Source organism: Haliaeetus leucocephalus, unplaced genomic scaffold (genome assembly GCF_000737465.1).
Source record: "Haliaeetus leucocephalus isolate CR32 unplaced genomic scaffold, Haliaeetus_leucocephalus-4.0 Scaffold462, whole genome shotgun sequence".
Taxonomy (NCBI): Eukaryota; Metazoa; Chordata; class Aves; order Accipitriformes; family Accipitridae; genus Haliaeetus; species Haliaeetus leucocephalus.
In genome coordinates this window covers 7666342-7691210 of record NW_010972898.1, presented here as the reverse complement: position 1 = coordinate 7691210, position 24869 = coordinate 7666342, and positions in this window count along the sequence as shown.

Sequence of the window (24869 nt, the reverse complement as noted above, 5' to 3'; positions counted from 1 at the left end):
ACCTTTGCTTTTGCTTTATTAAACTGTCCTTATCTCAACCCACGAGCCTTTTGTTATATTTTCTCTCCCCTGTCCATTTAAGGAGGGGACATGATCAAGAGGCTTTGGTGGGCACCTGCTGTCCAGCCAGGGTCAACCTACCACACTTATGGTACCCAAGATATCCATGTGGAGGTGGCAGATGTGACCCAAGACTGACCCACAGAAGACCATTCCACAGTGGCAGCTGGAGGCTAGACAGGTAGAGAGAACTGTGGATACTTTGCAGTTCCTAAAAATGTACTAAAAACATGACTGTTGCCTCTGAATCATGTCCAATGACTATAAAGGCAGCTCAGGCACATCTAAGTACCAACACTTATCTGGAAGTGTGTATCACTGCCACACTATCTAAAACTGGTTGGTTTACAGAAGGAAGGAAAACTCAAAACTGGCTGAACGTTTCCCTGTAAATATACTCAGAAAAATAAGCAGGCTGGCATCAAGAGAGGATGGTGCAGGGCCTCTCTTCATCTCATCTGCCTGCTCTGGGACACGTAATGTTGAGCTGAAGATCTATAAGGACTAGCTGAAATTACTCCTAGGGAATGAATGCAAGGATGGTGTGGGGAAGACTGAAAAAACATATTATAAGCAATGGTTATCACTGTTGGTATAGGCTGATGAAGGCAGTTTAGCAAAGTAGCTGGAAACCACCCTGGCTTGCGTGATGCCAGCAATGGCATCAAAAGAAAGCACCACAAAGCAGTTTTGGAAGAACAGCATCCTGCTGCTTCAGTTGGCTTCCACTCCTAGTCCAGGAAAGGGTCAAAGACTGTCTTCCTAAACACAAAAATGGGATTGTTAGAGGACAAAAGGGACATTCATGCTTAGAGCAACAGAAGGTCTACAGGCAAAGAACTGTTGTGGCTTCCTAGCTTCCCAGGCCAAAGCAAAGTGAACACTGTGAACCACCCACACTGCCTTTACTGCATCCCTCTGCCTTGGGCCAAGTACCGCAGGAGAGTAAATTGTTCTTGACTTGAGGAATGGGACTTGAAAACCAAACCTCTGCTTTCTGCAATCTTTAATTTACATCTTACTTATCTTACAAGATTACCCTTCATGTAGGCTGACTTGGCACCGAAGTGTTTGCAATGATAACTTTAAAATTTTCTATGTTCTTTTATATTTATTCTCAGGTACGAGCTGCATCAGTGGTTCTCTTTATAATTATGCCCCCTGCCTCCCACCACCCTTGCCTTGCTCCCAAGTACATTTTTTCTAGCCATGGCTGAGATTCCTTCCTCCTGGCCGCTGACAGCTCCCTATGACATTTGCGAATGCTTCATTGATACAGAAAATGACATTCAGTCACATGCGTGGTCCTGGACTTTCTCCAGTCTTCTCAGGTATTCCGGTAGAATGGGTCAAATGTCTGTCACTCAGTGTTGCTAGCAATCTCTGTGGTAACTCAGCTTTACAAGTCCTCCGATTATCCAAATGAACATCTCTATTTACTTGCTTATTCTGAAGTTTAGCTTGCACGGCCCCTGTTAGGAGGCCAAAGACTGCTAGTATAGACTGTCCTCAAGTTCAGCCTGAATGTTCTGTCTCCCAGCTGTGCATGTTTGTTTGCAGAGGTGGAAACTGTGCTCACAAGGGTGGGCTAGCAGGAAGGAAAGCCCATTTCTAGATGATGCCAGCCATTTGAAAGCTGTTCCAGGGACAATGATACCCTGGGTAGCAGAACTTAAACTTGTGACAAGGGTAATCACTGTAGTATATACCCAGGGGACTGTAGATTGTTGCTGAAGAGCCATTTTGGGCAACAGATGCAAGGCATTTAACGAAGGGTTGGCCATGCCTACATGTTGACCCCTCTTACAAGTGGACTTCCTTATCTCTTTGAGAACCCAATAAGATAACCTCTCTAGCACCCCTACGACATGAGTGGGAGAAGATAGGAAGCTCCCACAACCTCTGTGATTTCATGCTATGCATCAAGAATGAATCACTCTTGAATTAAATTTTTCCCATAGGCAATACTACTAAGGATTTTGGAGTCTTCCCTTTGAGGTATTCCCAAAGGTTGTATTCCAGTGCAGCACCCACCACAGCAATGGGCACAAGTAACCCTGGGGGTTCTGGTTTTCAGATAGTGGTAAAGCCGGCTTCTAAATAACTAGATTATAACCTCAAAGGCATTATTTTTTTTTCAGAAAAAAATAATATTCACTTAGTTGCCCTCTCATCTTCCAGCTCAAATTTCATTTTTACCCTCTGTAATGTATTGTTCATATTTAAGTTCTCCAAGTCCATCTTCCTTTTAGTTTCAGTATCTTAACAGGCATATATGCATTAAATGTGCTTTTATTTTTTGCTTTATCCTTACCAGAGCTGTAAGCGGGAAAAATTATTCCTGTCCATGCCCAAACCTCAAATATTGTTTATTAAACACATGGTGTGTCCCAGTCTGGAGGTAGCTGCACTTCCCTGAGAGGTCAAGTGACAATTGTATGTCTGATTTAAGTACCCTTGGGATATGACGTGCTGTATATATGTTGAGTGTTATAAAATGTTAGTTTATACTTGCCTTTTTTTTTAATTGTAGACTCATATATCAGTATTAGAAGCTGTAAAACAGTTCAGCATACATAAGAAGAAAAATATATTGCCAGTATTACCTCCCTCACTGGTATTTGTTGAAACAAAAAGGTCTAATGGAATGTTTGGCTTTTAAAATTATGCAGCTACATCCTGCAGAAGCTTAGCGGTTATGGCAGGGCAGTAATTGTGTTTTGCCTGCAAGTTTTTAAAATTGTCCGGGCACCAAAAAGATAATGAAATTTTTTAAGTAACTAAGTGGTGGATTCAGCTGGGGCTACGCAGGTATGGGCAGTCTCTCTTCGTTAGTGCTTATATCATGGCAGTGCTGAGGGACATGAGCAGTGAGCAGGACCTGATTGTGCTTGGCACGGTACAAACAAGGCAGAGTTTGCCCCAGAGAGGTTATAACCTAAATACACGGGTACCAAGAGGTGAGGGGAGCAGCCCCACCTCACGCGGGCGGTTGGGAGCTGAGGCGAGAGCCCCCTTCTCCCAAAGCTGAACCCCTCTAAACCAGATTGCTTCTCTCCTGAAGCTCTTGTCTTCATGTCACAGGTGCCTTTCTAGCCAGCTTGGGGGTTTTTTTGCTGCAAAACCTTTAGTGTTCTGCCTGCGAGGTAGACAATATTGATTTCAAAAACAAAACCAGAAAAAGAGCAAGAAGGGTCTGCTTAGAGCTGTCAAGGTTAAACTTTGAAATGATTAGTCACTTTCCATTGCGGTCAGTATGAACTACCAGCATTTCTTAAACATTTCTTTTCGCAGCCACTTACTTGAATAATTAACTCCTGTGACCCTGCCTTGTCATTTACTGGTTAACATGGTCAAATGCTGTCATTAACTTTCAGCATTAGATGTGCTTTCTCATACTTTCCACCCACGGATGCAAATGCCCGGGCTTGAGGCTCACATTTCTAAATGTAGAAGCGCGTGAACTCTTCAGAGGCGTCCTCCTGCACAGGCAGTTGGCTCTGGTGTTGCGGTCTCCATGTTTTCCTCGTCTTCTCGGATCCCTTGTTTCTGGGCAGCCGCAGAGGAAACGTGCTGGGGAGAGAGCAGAGGTTTACCTCGCAGTGGCCCTTCTTTATCAGCAAAGCCAGGAAGCCGCACAAATCCCTGGCACGCATCCACCTTCGGCTTTCTGAGAAGCAGATACCGTGTCCCAGCCTGTGCTTCATTTAAAGAGGCAGAGCGTTTGGGGTGAAAAGTTAAGAGTACGGAGCACTGGGGCATCATATTTGTCCAGATTTCTTTCTCCCATCCAGGGAAAAATGCAACCTAAGCAATGGTGGGGACTTTGCAGCTGATTGTGGCTTACACAAGTGATAAGGGCTCCTCAGGATGTTACTGAGAACTCCCGAGTTCTTCCCTACGGGACCAAATTTTGCAGGTCTGTTAAGACCTGCAATGGGAAATTTTGTCCTGGAGACAAATACAGGGTTTGATCTGAGTGTAAAGTTCTCATTTTGCACTCCTGCTGGGAGTAGGGTGGGAAATTGCAACACAGCAAGCTCCCTCCGTCCTCTTAAGGCACAGGCAATGGCAAAATGTCATCAATCTCAAAGAAAGATTTATGTTCTTGTCCTTTTAAATCCCTACCTTGCATTACACCATTATCACAATACATAAGGTAATGGCAGAAGTTGAACGAGTCATGGGAGACTTTCACTTAGATTTAATCCAAACTTTAAAAGCTGCCTACTCTGCATTGCCACTGCGTGGCATGTTTTTAAGCTACAGGAAATATGCTGCATTCAGCAACATCACATAACGTTAATTGCTGAATAATCTATCCCGTGGACCTCAGTGTCAGTGCTGTAGGTGACAGGCAGGGTTAAAAACCAAAACTCTGATTATTAATTTTGTCTGTCACTAGCAAAGATAATTCTTTGATTATGGAGGTTATTATGGAGCTTGATTCAGGGACAAAAAAAAATACTTTTAAACTCATCGTAGTGGAAAATCTTTAAACTGCTCTTTGGTACATTTAAGAATTCCTGTGCTCCCTCTGGGAACAAAATCTAAAACAAAATCTAACATGAAGGGAACAGGTTCACTCCAATGCCAGAAGTGCTCTAATTAATGTATCTGGTTTTCATGGTGATAAATGGGGTCTGTCAGAGGGTAATAATTAATTCTTAATAATGTGAACTTCTCAAGGTCATTTTGCCCTTAGGTTTTTGAAGGGTTCTCCATAACCAAAACTGATACTGTAAATAAACAAATCTTGATTTGCTACACATGTGGTACAGGTATGTGTTTGTATGAATGAACTCAGCTCCCCTCAGAAGCAGGCATGTCATTTTTTGATGCTCTGGCTACTGCCCTCCCACCCTTTGTTTGCACTTACTTATCTGTCGTACAAATGGCCGTGTTGACTCATACTGTCACTGGAAAGCTACCCAGCCTCTTCAGAGCCAGGACTGATCCATAGTCTGGGTCTGATGCCGGCAGCCGTTGTGGGTGAAATGTGCCCATTCCTCTAATATTCTCACCTTTAAAATTAGAGTCTACTTTGTTGCTGGAAGGGCCCACAAGAAGGACATGAAATGTTAAAATGAGGGGGCATTTTTTAAAAGCTATCGTAACACCAGGGAGAGAATTTTTTTTTTTTTTTTCCTAAAACACTAATCTCTGTTCTGCATCTGTCTACTCATTTACTCTCTGGTAACACTGTCAGCTCCCCCTTTCCCAACAGCTCGCTCTCTCTCTCATGGAAAAACTGGGCAGGAAGAGGTCATTGAAAACATTCTTGGGGATTGAGGCTACCAGGGCTTGCTGCTGCCCAATTACGCAAGCAGATCCTTTTGAAAACAACTTTTAAGAAGGAAATAGGGAGCTTATAGTGAACAAGTGAGAACAGTACTTATTGTAACTGCGTGCCTAGTACTGACTTTCCGGTCTTATACTGTAAATCAGGCTGCGCTAAGGCGTAGCTGAAGGACATGAAATTGAAGAGAGAAAAAAATCAGATAGCTATCTTTATGTTCATCATTTTAGCCTCTATTCTGTAATTTAAACTCCTAGTAGAGAAAGCTTGGAATTCTATAAAATATGCATTTAATAGTAAAGAAAACGTAGCTGTGTGAGCATAGGTGGCAAACCCCAAGCTTCCACTTGTCGTTACACAAGTCATTTTCCTGTGAACACTTTGGGATTTTTTGGTTTAGTTTTTGGTTTTAACATGTGTTTCTTTCAAGGGTTTTGAAATGGTGAACTTAAAGCTGAGCTAGGTAAACACAGTTATGGATCCTGAGTAATCTTTCATTGCCAATCAAAGTAATGGCTTTCTTTCGCTTGCCCTTTTTCTTTCTCTCTCTCACTTTGATTTATACCCTGGAGTTTTGCTCAGTGATTTTTCAGAAGCTTCAAAGAAGTTAAAATAAACATGTTTAGTGCTGAACAGGTTCATCTGCTCTTCATATTTTCCCTCCAGTTCTTTGCCATGTTCACAGAGCTGCCATGCAGAATCTCTGCCTCTGGTTGACAGCCCCTGCCACCCTCTGAAACCACGGCTGTCCCATGCAGAGATGTCCTCTGGGGGCAAGTTTCTCCTATGGAGGGGAGGCAGTAATGTGCCCTTAAAATTGTCTGCCCTCTGGGTTAGGAAAGGTGTCTTATCTAGGTCACCGGTCAAGTTGTTGCGTCTGTATGCGCAACCACCTAGGCTGGGCTGAAAGTCTGCTGGGGATAGCGGGAGGCTGTGCAGGGACAGGGTCCGGCTGCAAGGTCAGGGGCCGAGTTTGGGAGATACCTCTGGTATTGACTCTGCACGTCACAGATGCACTTCAGGGGGAAAATGATATGAAATTGATAGCTCCTGGCTCTACCACGTATTTATTAAATTCTCCTCTCCCTTTTCAAACTATTTTTTGGTTTCATGTTTTACCTGTTCAACACAAGTTCACTGAGCTGGCTGAAAATAATATTACATGTGCTGGATCTTTCACATGGTTCAAATATATGTATAGGAACACTGAAATTTTTATTTTAATGAGAACTATCTCATGTTTGCCACTGATGGCTACAATTGCAACCCACCTTACTGTAATAAACAGATTTAAGTCAGAGGGGCTACTTAGCATAAATGAGGACAGAATTTTAAGATAAAAGCTTAAAATGATCACATTTCTTTTTAAATGCTGTTATGTTTGTTAAGTTATATTATGAAAATTCAGGGCTAACATTTAATAGACAGAGGGTGCAAGCTGCAAGAGTGGAGCCGTTATTATACTGTGTTTATCCAGTTCCCTGTAAACTGATTTTAGTTTAAGTTTATTTTTACACCACTGCCACTGTGGAAAGCAGGACTTGGAAAAAACCCCAACCCAAACCAAAACCCCTCAGCTACTCACAGCTGTGCAGATGTCTCTAACCAATGCTGCTTTTACGCTAATGACTTTAGATATTAGTACCAGGGAAATCTCCAATGATTGGGTAGCTGCCACACACCCGCTTCTGTGGATGCCTCTCTCCTCCTTTTGCTTTGTCTGGTTTACTGCTCCTTCACATTGTTGCTCATTAACAGACCAGTGGCATATTGTGCTCCCAGCTGGTACTGTGCTTTCCTGTCTATATGCCTTCATGTAAAAAAATCCACTGAATCGATGCCTTGCCAATGTGTCTAAAGGTTGAAAAAACACCTTAAAAATGCTGACATGTTTGTTTTCTCAAAACAAACCTTGTGCCTGTAATGTTAGAAGCTCTAATTGCCTAGGGAATTTCTTCCTCTGACTGTGTGAAAGTTGACAATAAAAAGAAATCTTCTTACAGGGAAGCCTTTTTTTTTTTTTCTCTTCACCAAATTGTTTCACTATGAATCAAGGTTATAACTAGAATTACAAAGCTGCAAAAGGAACGGGGGCTTTCATTCAGGCCCTTTTTTACCCTGAGTCCTCGGGGCCTGGCCCACCTCCGGGTTTCCCGGGACATTCCCGTGGCTGCAGAGGCAGTGACAGCTCTGCCTCTGGCAGGGAGGGAACCCCAGGGCCCAGGGACGACAAGAGTAGGACCCTGGGACAACAAGGATAGGACTGGAGAAGCTGCTGCTGTAGGACAAGGCTGCTGGGGTTAGAGGAAGGCTCGGGGGAAGATGCCTCCTTCCTTTTCCATGGGTCCAAAGCAGATGCTGAGGCTTGATGTCAAGCAGGTATCGCTGCAATAGGAGAGAAGGGGGGAAAAAAAGAGTATGTAAAAAGCCTTCATCTAATCCTCCTGTATCAATTAACCCTGCACTGGAATGAAATATTTTCATAGAATCATAGAATCATTCAGGTTGGAAAAGACCTTTAAGATCATGGAGTCCAACTGTTAACCTAGCCCTGCCAAGTCCACCACTAAACCATGGCCCTAAGCACCACGTCTACACGTCTTTTAAATACCCCCAGGGATGGTGACTCAACCGCTTCCCTGGGCAGCCTGTTCCAATGCTTGACAACCCTTTCGGTGAAGAAATTTTTCCTAATATCCAATCTAAACCTCCCCTGGTGCAGCTTGAGGCCATTTCCTCTTATACTATTGTTTGTTACTTGGGAGAAGAGACAGACCCCCACCTCATTACAACCCCCTTCAGGTAGTTGTAGAGAGCGATAAGGTCTCCCCTCAGCCTCCTTTTCTCCAGGCTAAACTTGTCAATTTGTCTTAATCTAAACCAAAAAAACAGTGGGTCTTAGAATGATTTAACTTTCTGGATTGCATCAGACGAAAGATTGAGACTACGTATGTATTGGCATTACATATGCCAACATGTATATACTGAAATAATATGTACTGAAGCTTGCAAACTGGGCACTAGGGTCCTCTCCCAGCAGTGTGACTGTGCGGAGGGGGCTGAGCTGCAGTACCACCCTCACCACAGACCAGCTCTGGGGGCTGCTGGGAGCCAAAGGGCTTGGCAGCAGCCATACAGGCAGTGCTGCCGCCCCAGGATCACCCCAGCCACAGAACCGAAGCCGGCATGGAAAACGTCCTGCAGGTTTGGGGAGCCACTCCTCTGGCATGTACAGAGCATCCCTCCCTTCCGCAGGGCACCGCGTCTGTACCAGCGCTGGCCGGGCAGCTCGGGGGGTCACAGAGAGCTGCCAGGCAGAGCGTGGACTCGGTCTCAGCTGCTGGGTAATGGTGTCTCAGACCAAAAAGTTACTGATATTTTATGTAAAGCACATGTGACCTCTTGTGATTTTATCTGAACTCTTTATCTGAGGTGGAAGCTTCTGTTATTGCTGGTTCTTTTCCCATAGGGTCTGACATAAATCAAGAACTGAAAATGAGGTGGGATACCCAAGGCTTCTAACTCACTTTGCAAAAACAGTGTGTAATGTGCTGAAGTGGGAGTGTCAGATTTTGGCTTTCTTGTATTTCCTGGCTATTGTTGATTTATATCAGATCCTTAAAGCTATTTAAACACAGTGTTTTGTTGGTATTTCCTTAGTATAAATGAGTGAAAGGGATGACATATTTCATGGAAGCTTATAGATGTATTCTTCTCAGAAAGACCCAAAGGGTTCTTTTGGCATCAGCACATCTATTAGGCAATTGTTGTTAAGATGTGTAACACATACCAGGTAGACTCTGTGGCTCCTAGAGGTTTGTCATGCTGTCTTCCTTTAAACAGATACCTAGAGTATTTTGCGTATGGCACATATACAAAATTATATGTATTTATACTATATACCAAACCATGCTCCATAAAACTCTCTGGTCTCTCTTATAAAACACTTACTTAGGATGTATGCCACGTGTGGAAAAAATTCTGTACCAAATTAGATTTTACAAGTTTTCATGCACACTCATTTAGATGATTTATCAACCTCACTATCAGGATCTTTTAAGAAAAAAGGATCTTTCAAAGCTACCAAAAGGAAGCATATACCATATGATTACTGCCAGTGCTTACTTTTAATTAAAACTGCCCTGAAATAAAACAACAATATAAAGCATATGAAAATAAGTACCTTCAGGGTCATTACACCAATTCTTGTATTTCTTTGTTCTTACTGGAGGCCAGTGACAATTGTAGGAGCAATTCACAAGGACATCCCTTTTTATCAGTTCACACTTGGTCTAAACTAACGGTCCTTCCCCTTTTTTTTCCCAAGTGGCGATAAAAGCACAGAGATCGGCAGGTGAGAGCTGAGTTCAAAGCTCTGCCTTGGTGGCTGTAGACAGCAGAAGCCGGGCAGGAGCCTGGGGCCATGGGGAGTGCCCCCTGCTACCCCCGGTGACGGTGATGCTCCCCACGCCACACCGGTTTGGCCAGGGGTCAGCCAGGAGCTCACCTGCAAAACCATCTTTTCTAGAAAATTCCCTGGGAAAGCACTGCGTTGGCATCATCCTTTGAGGTCCTCACGAGCACATTCTCCCTCTGAAGAGTGCCAGCTTTCAGCTCAGCTCCTCAAATGTGTAGCTTAAAAACGTCCCAAATTACAGGCAGCATTTACAGGGACAGCAATGCGCTGATTCTGCGCAGTGTCCTCCCTGGCTGCCTCCAAGGGCTGCAATGAAGACTATGAATCCTGGGAGTATTTCTCATTTAAAGAGTACGGCAGCCAGATTTCTAAACCCAGATCGTGCCTTTACCACTCACTGGTATCATTGTCAAATCACTAAGCCTATGTTACGCTGTTTCTTAAACCCGAGCCATGTGCAATGGCAAGTCAAAAAAAAAAAAAAGAAAAAAAAGTCCAGAAACAGCAACATGCAAAAAATGTGGGAAAAGGCTCTGTATTTCAGACATCTTTGTTCTTATACTGTTGTTTTTTTCTTCTTCATAGTACTAAAAATGAGATTTTTCTCACCAATTAATTCTATTTTTTCAGGACATGCAACTAAATTATGGGAAATACTATAATAATCATTTCTCACAGTCTAAAAGAAGTAAAATCCAAGCCATTACAGAATACATCCAGCAGCTACAAAGAAGATGCTGTTTTGACTTGAAGGTGCAACAAAAATATTGTTTCCCACTGAACGATAATGGCAAAGGCTAATGCATGCCAGCTGGGGAAAAAAAAATTACTTGAATTATAAGGAAATATTGCCCTCTTATTTTAAAATGCATATGCACACACACAGGAGTGGGGAGCTAGGGTGTACCCTTTTTGTAAGTGAGGAAGATTTACCTTTCTCTAAATTGAACAGTACGAATCCCCAATCACATGTCATAGCCTAAATCTCAAATAAAAGTTGCATGGGTTAAATTGATAAGTTATTACAAGTTAAATAACCAGAGGAGAATATTAGTTAAAAGCTTGCTCCCACCAAAGATTTGATATATAGTTTCTGAGAAAAAAAGAGACTGCTCGGTTCTGAAATGGGCCCTGGAGTCATTCAGGTATTATTTAATAGGAAGAGAGTTTATCCTGGAACAGACCACGGTGTGTGAGAGTGACTGAGCAGGATGAAAGACTCCAACAGCAGAAGCACAAGGTGGTATCTATCACTCCAACCTTTTCATTTCCCAGCCAGACATATGGCTGAATCTTGTAATTTAAATGCAGATTATCTGTCCCAGCAGGAGTGCCTGAACATCCTGGAACCAGTGTCATGTTTCAGTAGGGGTGTCAGTGACTGTTTTGTGTTGCATCATTTCAAAATGTTTTGTTCTCTGCCAAATTTAAATGTTTTTCATGCTTTGAAAGGATGGGTCTTCCTTCTACAGATGCTTTTTAGCCTTTTAAGGGGAAAAGCATTCATTTCTGGTTTTCTGTGCTACCTGAAAGCTAGTTTGTCTCCTGTTTATACAGGAGGAATGAGTCTCCCCATTTACAGTACTGGGATGGCTGAACTTCAGAGTGTTTGGCACCTCAGCCTGGGACGGAGCTGCAGTGTACAATGCACAGTGGTGAGCTGTATGCCAAGGGCCTTTTGATGCAGACACGTCATTTAGTCATGCAAATAAACAGAGGGGTTTCATTAAAAATCAACGTCAGTAGGTACATGGGTATAGGTATATAGGTATTAGCACATGCAATTTTTGGCCAGATTTTTCTGAGGAGCAGGCATTAGAAGCAACACATACACCTTTCAAAATTATACGGGGACTTGGACAAAATCCATATGCCTAAATCCCAGGGATCCAGATTGCCTACTCTCCAGCAATGTCTAACCCACTAGATGTTTACTCTCCAGAAACATCCTGGTCTGCTGTCAGCTCCCTCAAAGAAAAGTTTTGAGCCAGCTCAGATGCAGCCCAGTGTCAGGACATGCCTCATGTCTTTTACCTAAGATCTGTCATGCTCCAGACTGACCAGACAAGATGCCCAACCTCTTCTGAAATTCCCAGAGGGGCCTTAACCTATTGGACTCAGCTTTCAGGGTCTTCGGTGTTATCCATCTCATCTTGGAAGTTGGACAGGTTTTGAACTGTCAGGGTTTTAGGCTGCAGCTCCTAAATACCAAAAGAATGCTTAAATCACAGTGCTGGGGATTTTCGTAGAGGGAGTAAGCTCTGCTGCTGCTCAAGTTAAGACACTGTGTAGGTGGCACAGGAAAGGTCGCATGGACAGAAGGAGAACAGGGAAGAGAAAGCCAGTCCACCTCAGCAGCTGTAACAGAGGGGTGAAAGAGGGGAATGAGATGGACAATGTGAACGTGGGACAATGGTTGCTCTCAGGGGAGGTACAGATGCTATGGGTGGCACAAAAGGCTGTGTCTGATGTGAAGCTCCTATAGAAAGACACAGGCATCCTCAAAGGCACAGTAACGGTATGGCCCAACAGGTGCTTGTTCTCAAGTCACATCCGTGCCAGTAACTGGGGCACAGGTCCGAACGCTAGCGTGTGACTAGCCACATAGAGCTAAATCGTTAGTGTGGTCTCCTGGTAATTGTCACCTGGGGTAAGATCACATCTGGTCTAGGGCTGAAGTGAAAAATACGGTTGTTGACACGGCAGGGACAAGGAAGTCCCAGCTGCTAGGACTTATTTCCCAAGTGAAGGAGAAATGCCATAAAAAGGCTACTTTTTAAACTGGAAGTAGGCAGCAAATTACAATGCAGGACCCAGGAGAAGTGACTGGATAACACAGCAGAGTGACAGAACAGGATTCAACCTGAGCGCTGTAGAGGAAGCCACACTACACACCTGATCTTAATAATCTCTGTATTATGAAATGGTGGACAGGGGAGATGATAGACAGAAACACATCCTGAGCTTACCTTGATGGAATGCCATTACCTGGTATGTCCAATCAATGAAATTTCTGGTTTAGCTCATGGGTAATGAAATAATTAGTTTAGATAGAACTGAATCAAATGGGACATATCCCAGCATAAGAAATACTCAAGCCACAGTGAAATATATGTGCAGGGTAAAAGATATGTCCCTCAGGAAGGTTGTTCTACATTTATTACCTAGATTAGTATGTGTGCTGCTGTGGAGGGCAATTACATGTGTAAAGAACTTACATCGCTAACAGGTACACAGAAATGCCACACTGAGAAGCCCATCAAAACTTAATTCAAGCACTTGTGCTGTCTGTGTAAAGGCTCTTTGATTCTTCTTCCATTGTGTGCTAGAAGAGCTAAATCCTTCCTAAAAAACTTGCATGCAGACTGATCAGTGAGCAAAACTGGAGACAAAGGTGAGAAAGGATAATGTAGGGTGGGGGGTTTTTTTGCATTACTGTTCTTCCCACTGAATCTCCAAATGTCTCTTTAGCAAAATGTATTCAATAGGTTAGGAATCAAGGAGTGTTTCCACATTTTCTGATGCTCATTAGCAATTGGTAAGAGAGAGCAGATCAATGTTTGACAGCCTTCTTTCAGAAGCATATTCTTAAAATATCTTAAAATATTTAGAGAGAGATTTTGACATGCTTATTCTCCAAACCCCTGGCTTTTAGTTTTGTCTTTGCATTATTTCGGTTTAAAATCCCAACCAAGAAAATCATCACTTTCTACGCCTTGTAGGCTTTGATCCTTTGAAAATCTGATTTAATGAATTCTGCCTTTTGCCTCTCACCTAGATAAACAGTCTTTTTAAAAAATAAACTAATGCCATCAACAACACTAACAAATGTCCTGTCTCTGAGCACAATTAGTAAGAAAATAACCTTAGTGGTGTTTAGCCTGCAGACACCCGGTGGAACTCCACAACCATAGATTCTAATTAAGGGATTGACTTTTCAAGAAAGATTAGAATAACAAAATGCATTTAGCTTTGCTAAACGGTGACTGGGAGGGAATAGGAGAACCCTCGGCAACAATAAGAAGATTGTAAACACCAACAATGGACAAGAGCTGTTTAAAGGAAGAGAAAGAACACTTTCTTAGGCACCAGGAATAATAAGGAATAATGGATATGTAAAATAGAATAAATCAGTTCAATGTTGATTATTGGTATTCTTATTATATTACAACTTTTGAATGAACACAGGGATGTTACTTGTCAAGGACAGATTTATTCATGACCAAGGGAAATGCAAGGGTTCTGATTACCTTATTAGCACTGTGAAATGTAACATCTGCTTTCACATGAGAGGCTGTACTACTCTATGTCTCCCTCGTGATGAAAATGTTTGCATGAGGTCTGCTTTCTAGGTGGCCTTTGTAGAAATGTTCACCAGAAATAACATTTACAGAACTGCAAACCCACTTTATCCTTCAAAGGAGCAGTGGTGGAGCCACCACCTTCATGCTGCAGAGCTCCAAAGCCTCTAAAAAACCACAGCTTTCCACTCATATTTAAAAAGCCAAACTCAACATTGTTAAGTTTTTCTAGGTTATCAAGATTCAGGCTCAGGCCGAAGTCTAGTTGCAGTAAAGGCTAATGCTAAAATCTTTCATTAAAAGCACTGTTGTGTAACCCATCATGTTTTCTGGGTCTTGATAGTGGAAGTGTATGCTATTATTGCTGAGAGAAGTAGGGTCTTCGAATTAACCTGGACTACGTCCATTAAAGTTCTTGTAGAAAAGCATAACTACTTCCAGTGAAGTCTCAGGATCCAGAGATGGATACGGAGCCCATATGCAGTTCTGGGTGTCCAGAGTGAGAGGCAAATCCAGCAAGGCTCCTAGATTGCCTTCTCCCTCGGTTACCTGGGGACAGTTTCTGATGGCCCCTCAGAGTGTTTCTTTTCAAACAGAAGAATAATCCCCTCCCTACTAACATTAAATGGCCTGCTCTTCCTCTGGCACGTGGGCTCGCCAGGTGAGCACCTTCCCTCTGTTCCACAATGTGGACAGAGCTGGGGATGTGTACTATTATATGTCATTCTAATGGGATGTTTTTATCAACATTTCCCAGCAGTTATTCAAATAGGAAGATAACTAGGGATTATTTTTTTGTTCCAGTGTAGAGGATGCATGCAAGTGTAGCATTACAGCACCTACCATGCAATTGTGATGGCATGTGATGGCACTGTTTCCAAATAGTCTGTCCCACAACAAAAGGTCAAGTGACCACTCAGACAGACACAATGACAGACTTCCTTTCTACCTGACATGCAATCTTCCCAGAAAATTAAGACAGAAATTACCAAGTACATTTGTAAAACATAGAATGAGAGGTGTGTGTACAAAACCAATTAAGAAAAGAATTGCTTTTTGCGGCTTTTTTCCTGGTGCACTCTTTTGGAAACTTACCTCCATATACTAATTAACCTTTGGGTGACTTTATGTAAATTAGATGGCATTCTTTGCAGTATTGCTGTAGTAGTTTAAGTGATTTAAAGTGATATAAAGTGCTTTAAAGGTAGCCAAAAAGTTTCTTTTTAATGTATTGCACTATAAAGATGTTGGAATGATCAGGCTCTCTTGGAATGAGAGACAGATGAGAAGGAGGAGAAAAGATGAAAAGTGCTGGGGAACATACTGGGAAGATACACAGAGTTGATGGGCCACATCCCCAGCTTGATAAACATGCCCAGGACCACTACCTCAATGTAGATGTTCAAACTGACATCACCTCAGGACCTGGTCTCATACATTGAAAATAGATATTAAAGATGTTAACTGGAGTTCTAGAGCCCTTGGTGATCTCAGAGAAGTAATTTCAGTAGATCATAGAGTATCCCTTATGAAGCCAGGTGACTGGCTTCCCTTATGATGGCTTGCTGTGCAATTAGTTTTCCTGTGTGTCTGAGACATCAGGGACAAAGAGTCTTGTGAGGGAATTTAACGAAGGAAACAGTAGCCAGATTTATAAAGATCTGTTGTTACGCTTAAAAGATTTCAGAGCAGAATTAGCCTAGGTGATCTGGTGTTACCCACAAACACCCAAAGCACTTGGTACAGCAAAGACATGAGGAGCGACTAAATCAGCGTCAAAAGAGCTGGAGTCCACGCTAAAGCCAAGTGTGCTCTTGATGCCCACTGAACCGTTTGGCACCACAAAGATGTCTGGCAATGCCAGTAAAATGTAGAAACCTATTTTAGGATGAGATGAGTCATACCCTAAAGCTGAGTATCTTTCACCATTAGAGAGAGTGCAAGGGTGGTTAGTCCTGATGTAAATGCCTACAGTCCACATTTAGTCAGAAATATCCCAGTCCCTCAGGCAAGCACAGCTAATATAAGGAGTGGTGCTGGGAGATCAGAGACGTAAGAGATACATCACCTAGGTGCCTGCTGTGTATTATTATTATTATTCATAACATATATTAAAGCATTATACATTAAAATGTGCTTATTACATATTGTATTACATATCAAATATTTATTATTGTCAGGGTACTGACAAATCATTTAAAAAAAAAGTGAGCTGATTCAGCCCCTGGAAAAGATGGCTAAGGTGCTCAGCTCAAGACAGTACCAGGCTATGACTCCCAACGCCATAAAGCTACTGCCTTGCAGCCCACACATATGCTCCTTAGGTGCTGAGATGGGGGAAATGCCACTGCATGACTGGTTTCAGTCATTCTTCCTTGTTAGTTTAAGAGGCTCCCCACTCAGTACTGTGGCTGTGATGAATCCCAGGCACCTGATTCTCCCCGTGACATATACAGAACGGGTATTTCACACTGCACGGTATGAATTCAGTACTGGGAGCCTACAAGCGATGTGCGGCGAAACTCGGTATTGTCCTGTTATCTGTGGATGTAAAGCCAGGTGTCTAGAAGTTAAGCGCAGTAGCAGCTAGCCTGTAGGCTCGCAAATTTTGCTGGATTTAGCCTGTCTGTGAAATGCTCAAACTCTTGGAAGAATGCCAAACAGCTACCTGGTTCACTGTCTGCATTGAACAGTGGAGTCAGGCTGAGAGATTTACTTCAAGGCAGTCTGGGGAAAAAAAAGGAAAATTTCAGAGAAATTAAGGGAATATTATATCATCAATTATATCATAATGGCATTAGGCAACTTTGCATGCTGCGATTAGATAGGGGAGTGAGTTTTCAGGATGATGGAGAGGCAGGCGCCATGATAGCTGTGATGATGAGGGATTTTCTCCTCAGGGCATCCTGACCATCAGAGCCTCCCCAGTTAACTCTACTGGGAGAGCCACCTGCTTAACATCTCCCCTCCACCCATGCTTTTCCCAATAAACCTGTTCCTGGGCAAAGTGGGGGTATGTAAAATCCTGAAAGACGTCGAGAAAATTTCTAATATGGCGTTTCCCTTTGCTACCTCCGTTTTGCCGAAAAGAGATGTTCAGCCTGCAGGACCTTTGGCAGAGCAGCGCCGAGGCTGCTGGCAGGGCACTCTCCACGAAAGCCCCTCACTCCACAGTGTACTTTCAAACCTCTACCCACCGCAGCCGGCATTTATTCGTGTCTTGGTTGCAGAGGCAGGTTCCCTCCCCAGCTCCAGCACATAAAAAAGAGGAGCAGAGGTCCCTAATGCTGGGGCTGTGAGATGGTGAGGCTTTGCAGTCAGCCCTAGGTTTTCCAGGTTCAGCGTAACTTTGCATTGCTGCAAGAGACATACCAAGGACACGGTGGCATAGGAGGGGCACTCCTAGTAACGTTTTAAAAATGAAAAGAAAGCTCATTCACAGAAAAAACGCGGCAGACTAAGGAAAAGGATGGAGCTGCCTTTTCTCTCTACCCCATGACTGGCCTCATGCTCTGGTGTGTTTCCATGGAGGCTGTTGCTGTCACTGCATGGCTCATGCTGGAGTGTCACATTGGATGGGAGCCAGCTCAACAAGAAAAATAAAGTGAGTTTTTAAGAGGTAATGTGGTAAATGTTCTTCTCAGTCTGTCTACCAATATGTGCTGTCTAGCCTGAGGCGCGCAGCACATATGGGTGAAGCTACTGAAGTTTGGTACTTTAAACTTCTCGAGTCACTTTTTGCAAAACCAAAGGAGACACGTTAGACTAATTGAGGGGGAAAAAAAAAAAAAAGATAGGTAAGGAAAGGCAAAGCCGGGCAACCTGATCTCAACAGACTGCCACCGCCCATTTCTCAGTTCTTATTCTGGGGCTTACAGGCTTTTCCATGTACCAGGGGATTTTTCCCTGCTGCTTAGGCACTGGCAGAGTGGGCAGCTGTTCATAGCAGCAGACAGCCAGGGGAGCAAAGCACTCTGGCCATGCTGACAGTGCCCAGGCAGGTGACGGTGTCCAGGGCAGCGGCAGATGCTGGCATTTGGGCCACCTGCCTGGGGCAGCTGTAATGGTAGCCCTGCCCTCCCGCTCTCCCAGCAGCTGCTGGAGTAGGCAGCCTGGCTCCAGCTCCTCCTTCCTTCATGGAAATTCAATTTTACTTCCACTGCTGAGGCTCAAATAAGCTCTGATGCTAGCTGCTCCGTGGAGAATTTGGTCAGCCCGTTTGGGGGGGCTGTGCTAGAAAGGCCAACTTTTAAAGCAAAATATAGGTGATGTCTGCTCTTTGGAAATCTGCTCCTCTCTCACTTACGGTCTTTCAAGACATTTCAGCAGTCATTTTGCGGTGTGCCCCTGGGCTTCTGGGAGAGCATCACAACCTCCTCCTCTTTTTCCCATCTGTCAGCTCAGTAGCGACAATAGGGCAGACTGGAGTTTCTTTCAGCTCATTCGATTTCTATGGTTAGCATTTGCCAAGTGCTCAACCATTTGTAAAAATCATGTCATCAGTTGTCATTAGAAAGAGAATTGATAACTGGTATTTACTGAGCTTTGCAGTCACTCAAATGAATTATTCTCTTAGTTTAAAAAACAAAACCCACAAAAACAAGCCCAGACATTAAGTAAGCAATTGCTACAATACGATGCTTAGGTTTTTCAGCTGTTAGATTGATACCCGGTGGCACAACTATGGTTAATAATCTGTGAAATTCCCCATTTAAAAAAAAACAACTATAACTCATTTAAAAAAAAATAATTTACTCATCTGAAAGGTGGTATGTACAACTGAGTCCAGATGAAGCCTCTTAATGCTTGTGAGCCATCAACTTTTGATCCAGAAAGCATACGATCGAGAAATCACCATGATCACGGATATGTCCATGATGCCCAGGTGCAAACCCAAGCGTTTCAAGCCAACCTAATGAAACAACAGAAGTGTTGAAAAGAACCATTTTCAATGTTTCCCATTTCCAATCTGATTCTTAATCTTTTCCATTCTTGAGGCTGGGTAAATATCTCCTAAATTCAAGAGATTCTGGTACTGGAAAAGCCAAGTTGCATGGCCTTGAAATCAAAACAGAAGTTAACAACATGAATGCCTTAGTAACACAGGAAAGCATCTGTAAGACAGGGTGGAAGACGGGAAAGGAGGAATGCTGTCTGAGTAAAGAAAAAGCATCTAAGTGCTTACTTGTTTGGAGATTTATTCTGTTGTAATTTATTTAACATCTCCACAGAGAACAAAGAACTTTGCTGAATTAAAAACAAGTGGGAAAACCCAGAATTTCTTGAAAATATTTGTTATACCTAAAACCTGTCAAGGAACACGTGAAAGATTGCTATGATAATATCTGCAAAGACATCCCAGATGTTTTTGGCTGCCTACTCGGTACAAAATCAGATCCATGCCCAGCTGAACTTGTTCCTTTGCTAACCTGCCTGCAGAACACTTCTCAGTCCCATGTACTAACCCCAACCATTTCCGAAACATTTCTTCTGGCTTTGAAACTGCTCCTCCAGGTCTTTCATGTGAAGAACTTCTTTTGTAGCCTAGGGCTACATGCACAGGGAACAAATTAGCTATCACTAATTTTACAAAGACGCAGTGGAGCACAAAATAACCAAGAGGCGCATAGAACACAACACAGTGGGAGTTACAGGAAAAATTTGGAAAGATTATCCCGCACCATGTCTCTATCGTACCAAAAGAGATGTAGTAGCTTTAAGGCTCCTGTGAGAATACAGTACACCTCTATAAAGCACTGTTTAAGAGGTCCCATTTTTTTTTTGTCTCCTAAACAACCAAAACCCACAGTATTCAATATGAGGAGCTGAGATAATGGAACTGAACATGGAGCTTAAAGTGATGTAGGAAATTTTCTCAGGGTGGTTTAGGTCCATAAATTCAGCTACAAACTACAGAGTTTTGAAATTAAAATCTAGAGCAACCCGTTCCATTCCTGAGCATTGAACTGACACGGTGTCCAGAGCCAGGAAGTGCTTGTCTCCATTTTTTTCCTTACAAAAACATTAACCAAACACTGGAGAGATGCAACGACCAAAACCTCGTTCTTTCCCAGAACATGTTCCTTGATGATTTCCTACTCCCTATTAACTTTTGCCAATGTCGGATTATATTAAATAAGGAACTGCCCCTCCTGTTCTCCTGCTTCTTAAATAAGATTGTAACCCTTCAAGGACTCTTGCTAAAGAAGGCAAGTTCAAAATTAAAAAAAATAGTGGATGATCTCAATCCAAGGTTATAGAAAGGGCACCAAGCTTCTGGATCAAGGGAGTGAAGCATTAATACTGTGTGGCCCCACTTGCCTAGAATATATGTCTTGGCAACATTGCTAGTCTAGCTCTGGCAAATTGAGTATTTTGATCTCTGTCCCTGCAGAAAAAACACGCACCTATTATATCAGATTATAATTTTCCTCTTTTGCGTAGTGTAACTGAACTATTCTCCATTATATACTTTATTGTATCAGAGAGGCTGCATTGTGTACACTAACACTGCCATTTATGCACTGAGCTAGGTTGTTTTTGTTGGTTTTTTTTTAAGGAGAGTGGGCTGAAGGGAAGAAGATTTCCTGATACTCTAAGAACAAACAATTGGTTTATACAAAGTACAGAAAAAATACAAATGTGGTGTACAAAAGCTCCAATGTTCATACCCACGAATATTACTGCTAGAGTTTTGAGTCACATGAAATACGATAGCGCTACTTGTTAGTTGTACTTTGATGTTTTAGAATGACCATTTTGGTTAATGGCCACTTAGAAGTTGACTATAAACCCCAGCATTTGATGGCAGAGTGCCATGCATGTTGAAACACTTTATAAGTAGATTCAAAGAAACAGAAGCTGACATCCTTGCCCAAAAAAGTCTGCAACCTCACGCTTGACGGCGGCTGTCGGATAAAGGGGCAAGGCCCACGTATTCATGTTGAGCTTAACACCAGTTTGAGTGGAGGAGTGGAGGAAGCACTTGGCAGATGATCACAGGCTGGATTGCAAGACAGCAACCATACCCGAAAGGCTGTATCTGCTGATGTGGTCAATTCCTTGGCAAAGAAAACCCGTTTATTTGCCTGTGTCCAAAAGGGAAGGCTTGTGAAAGGAATTAGTAACACAATCCCTCAACTGCAGGTATTTGAATTGATTATCTGTCAACCCAAAGGTTTCCCAAAGTTCAGCAAATGAACACAATCTGTCTTCTAAAATATATCATGTAATTTGTTAAAGCTTTTGTCTAACCATGCATCCCAAATAAAAATGCATTTAGTTTTTGGTTTGGGTAGTAAGGTTGTTTTTTTTTTTTTTTTTTTTAGTTTGAGTTAAAAAATTGAATATAAGCTGAAATGGAATAAACAATAGATAACTTAAGAGTGATTTTTGTATAACTGGTGTTAATTTAAATGACAAAATCTCTCAATATTCAGCACATCAGTGATGTATTTCAGATGTATCTTTATGTGTTTCGGGCTCGCATTGTTAAAATATGCTATTGATTTTCTGTTTTCTATTGTTCTGAGGTTCCAGTGTGCTCTCTGCTGGTGATGCCATTCACCATTTTGAAAAATGATTGATTCATTATGATTAAATTAAAAAAAAAAAAAACAAAACAACAAAACAAACCAAGACTTAAAACATGCTTAAGTTAAAGGTAGAAGTCATTAAATTGCTTTCAAGAGTGTTATTTATTTGCACATTTGCTGGATTAGGATCTAAGACAAAATGCAAATAGGGCAATGGATACTGGAGAAGAATGGTGAAGAAAATTCTGTATCATCAGTGGAGAACTACAGGAGAGGTGAGAGGCCGAAGAACATTACGGGGAGATTTTATAAAACCTTCTTTTTGGTAAATTTTAGGAAACTCTATTAGGGGAAGAACAGATACAGGAAGACTGAAAAGAGCCATCTGGGATTGTAAGTGATGGGTCTCGATAAAAGTGAACTAGTAGTACTGCTTTGTAAGCAATATGGCAGAAGTGGAGAAGGATTACAGAAAAAAGTCTAAAATATGCTTGTCAAGCTTATGAAAAAGTAACCAAAAATGTTCCGTGGGCCAATTTGTTCTCCTGACTTCCAAAAGTATGTTTTTCTATTTTTAGAATTGTATATGGCAATGCACTGTTCAGAGTCCTGTTTCAAAATTTAAGATTATTTCTGAAAAAATGGCATGCTGAAAAGTCCCATTGATTAATAGGAAATGTGATTAAAGTTCCTTCTTTCAAGAAAAAAATTAACAAAAAAAAGAGAACTTTCTAAATCTTTAGAAACACTGAATGTTTTCAAAGTATTTCTGTGTTAAAATGTAAGCCAGAACATTTTCACATAGACAATGTATGCTCAGCATTGTTAAGCCAGATGCGAATGGAAACAGAGGGGTCAGGTATATGGAGTGAGCCAAGACGGTGATTTAGTAGGACAGGTTTTCCATAAAAGCATGTGATTGAGAACTACATTTCTCTATAAATCTGTGATATATATCAAATACTAATGTGTAATATCCCTACTTCTGTATCAATCTATTGATATATAATCATGTAATACGTTTCTCCTGCGAATGTAGCTACATATTTTTTGCTTTAGATACTGCCCTGCAAATTCATGCATATGGGTAATAGTTCTTAGTAGCAGGCAATAGACCATGTACACAGCCAACATAGCACATAATGAAGCTCACGGAGAACAAATTTTATCACCAAATGTCAGTCAGCCAACCCCTCTTCTAGATGATTTCCTTAGATGTATTAGATAAATGAATAAAATATTACTAAGTATGACAAAATAAATATTGATGTTTTTAAATATTTTATCTGAAATTCAATGGAAATGAGCTTCGTCTACTTCTCGGGGCATGGCAACGTGTATAACATGATGTTTCTCTGTTACGCACCTTATCACACTGTCTACATGCAATCTTCCCACTATCACAATTCATTTTTCATGTGCCAAGTATTCATTAATCCTTTAACCTCAGTAGGTAGAAACCAGTTTTTCTCTGCAGAACACTCAGTGCTGGGAAATCGTTGCTCCCTGTTCCAAGTGGTTAAGAAGGATGAATGTTAATACTCGTGTTTTTTATTGATAAATCTGAATATAAGCTGTGCATCTATCCAGGGAATGTTTCCAGCTGTGTTCTATAGTAGACTGCTTCCTATGGGATTGCATATTTTATCTTTTAAAACAAGCGTTACAACATTAACTTTTGACTTGGGTAAAATCTTCTGAAATCTAATGAATCACATATGTAACTTACGGTGAGTTGTTGGAACTGGTTCTGTATCTAAAGCAGTAATGCAAGGAAATGGTGTTGCTTGGGTCATTAGACTGTATTTTAACTCCACGCTCAGTTTTCTCCAAAGGAAATGATTACACCAGAGGCAAAATTATAATAGCAAATCATGCCTAATCCCCTTTATAGCTTGTGGAGACATATATTTATATAGACTGCGAGGTAGACTGCTGTTTATATCCATTTTAATATTTCTTATTTGCTATTCTGCCTTTTTTTTTTTTACCTTGTGGAAATAGAGGTAAGATGCAGGGGCAAATAGCCAGGGGGTTATGTTACCTAAACCGTTTATGCCAAAAGGCGGCATAAGACCAGTTACAGGGAGAATACACGAAGCAATGCATAGATGTGTATTTCAGGCAGTTGGCATGAAATCCTCTATGGGAACAAACATTGGTTCTGGTTCTTCTGGCTTCCTTGGTAAATACTGTGTAGAGCAGCAACCATTAGTTTGTATTTACTGAAAGTAATAGCATTTTAGCAGTAATTATTTACCTGAGCTCAGCCTGGCTTGCTGAATAAATACACACGCTATACAGGCTTTTACAAACACGCTCACACGGTGGGCCAACCTACTAGACAAGGGATCCCTCTTTTTGCATTTTATTTACCAAATTATTGTTAGGAGTGGGAGCCGCTGGAACTGTTGAGCTGAGCTTGAATTTGAGGAGGATGAGGGCCTGGGACTCATACAGAATTTGCCATTTTGTACCCGCTCTGACCGTGGCTTTTGCCAGGGTCCAGCAGGGCACCCTGACTATTCACAAGGCTATTAAGCTTCCTTGAATTGAATCCCACCCGAACACTGCCTGGAAACCATCTTGGCAGCCAGGGCTGGTCAGAGCTCACCTGCACTCTGGCCACACGCCGTTTACTTCATGCAACACGAACCCTAGGGGAGGAAGCAGAAAATGGCCACATCAGCTTCACATTAACAAAAGGCTCTCCAAAGCAAGGGAATCCCTAGGTAACCCGTCGGGCCAGCTTAACAGTCTTGACACTGGTCAGGCCTGGGCCAGGATCTTTCCACCAAAGTATTTCACTGTGTAAGCATGTACGTCTAAGAAGGCTTTTGAAAAGAAATAGAGAGTCGCTTCTTAAAGTTTAACACCGACCCTCGGGATTTCTATTTTTGTTTCCTGAGGTTTTCGAAGTTCTTCTTTTAAAACACCCAAATAATAAGAAGAGTTTACGTTTTAAACAAACTTTTAAGATTTTGGAAAACGTTCCTCTGCATACCGTCGTTAAACCCTTTACAACCCAGCATCTGCAGCCCTTAGGTGTGAACCCCACCCCCCCGGCCGAAATTCTCGGTTTGCAGAGGCGCGACTCAGGCTTACGCGCCGACCTCCACGCTAAAACCCCCACCTCGCGTACTCCTCACGAGCTGCGGACCGTCCATGCGAAGGCAAAAAAAAAAAAAGAGAGAGAAAGGTTTGCGGAGCTCGGCCGCCGCCAGGTAACCGCCAGGGCCCGGCCGGGATAGGCAGCG